At 49.0% G+C, this 1,485-nt stretch overlaps 1 pseudogene across 1 annotated transcript; it reads right to left on the bottom strand.

Moving 5' to 3' along the window:
* Nucleotides 1–261: 261 nt before the first annotated feature.
* On the bottom strand, nt 262–1,230 carry LOC308521774 (large ribosomal subunit protein uL10-like; annotated as a pseudogene). Its single transcript has one exon. The product of its transcript is annotated as a large ribosomal subunit protein uL10-like (transcript).
* Nucleotides 1,231–1,485: the final 255 nt, after the last annotated feature.

Here is a 1,485-nt window from a genome sequence, read left to right on the forward strand (position 1 = left end):
CCTGGTCGAATGACCGCTGGAGGGACAATTTGCATATTAGGCTTTTATTATATAGGATTGCTCTATGATAAATGGTTGTAAACTAACTTGTGAAGTAGCTCATTACAATGAACATTATAAACTGCTGAGTGTTCATTTGATCCTTTATATTTTAGAATGTGACAATTTTATTTATTTTATTTTATACATTTTTTTAAGAGACGTAAGCTTTATTTCCTTGTTTGTCAAATAGAGTTGGCTGAGCTGTTTGCTTTTTGGTAACTAATCAAAGAGACCAAATCCCATATCCTTGTCCAGCTGCTCCGACTCTTCCTTTGCTTCAAGCTTGGCTGGGGCTGCAGCAGCAGCAGGAGCAGCAGTGGTGGCAGCAGCCACAGAGGCAGCAGCCACAAAAGCAGATGGATCAGCCAAGAAGGCCTTGACCTTTTCAGCAAGTAGGAAGGTGTAATCAGTCTCAACAGACAAAGCCAGAACTCGCTTGTACCCATTGATGATAGAATGAGGTACTGATGCAACAGTTGGGTAACCAATGTGAAGTCATACGCGGGCAACATTGCGGACACCCTCCAGGGAGCGGGAATGCAGAGTTTCCTCTGTGATGTCAAGCACTTCCGGGTTGTAGATGCTGCCATTGTCAAACACCTGCTGGATGATCAGCCCAGAGGAGAAGGGGGAGATGTTCAGCATGTGCAGCAGTGTGGCTTCGCCGGCTCCCACTTTGTCTCCAGTCTTAATCAGCTGTACATCACTCAGGATTTCAGTGATGCCCCTAGAGATTTTAGTGGTGATGCCCAGAGGCTGGAAGAAGGAGGTCTTCTCTGGCCCCAGATCAGTGTTCTGGGCTGGCACAGTGACTTCACACGGGGCAATGGCACCAGCACGGGCAGCAGCTGGCACCTGATTGGCCAGCAGCGTGTCCCGGATCGCAGTGAGGTCCTCCTTGGTGAACACAAAGCCCCCATTCCCCCGGATCTGAGGCAGCAGTTTCTCCAGAGCCGGGTTGTTCTCCAGGTGTCCTCGGATGGCCTTGCGCCTCATGGTGTTCTTGCCCATCAGCACCACCGCCTTCCCGCGGAAGGACATGCGGATCTGCGGCATCTGCTTGGAGCCCACATTGTCTGCTCCCACAATGAAGCATTTTGGACAATCATCCAGGAGTTGGATGATCTTAAGAAAGTAGTTGGACTTCCAGGTCGCCCTGTCTTCCCTGGGCATCACAGCAGTGCATCAGGGATTGCCACGCAGGGTTTAAAGACGATGTCACTCCCACGAGGACACCTGGCAAGAGGAAGCTATTTTATTTTTTAAATATATTTTTATTATTGATTTCAGAAAGGAAGGGAGAGGGAGAGAGATAGAAACATCAATGATGAGAGAGAATCTTTGATTGGCTGCCTCCTGCACACCCCACACTGGGGAATAAGCCTGAAACCTGGGCATGTGCCAAGACCGGGAATCAAACCATGACCTTCTGGTTCGCAGGTC

The sequence above is a fragment of the Myotis nattereri genome, assembly GCF_964212035.1.
Source record: "Myotis nattereri genome assembly, chromosome: 6".
NCBI classification, from domain to species: Eukaryota; Metazoa; Chordata; class Mammalia; order Chiroptera; family Vespertilionidae; genus Myotis; species Myotis nattereri.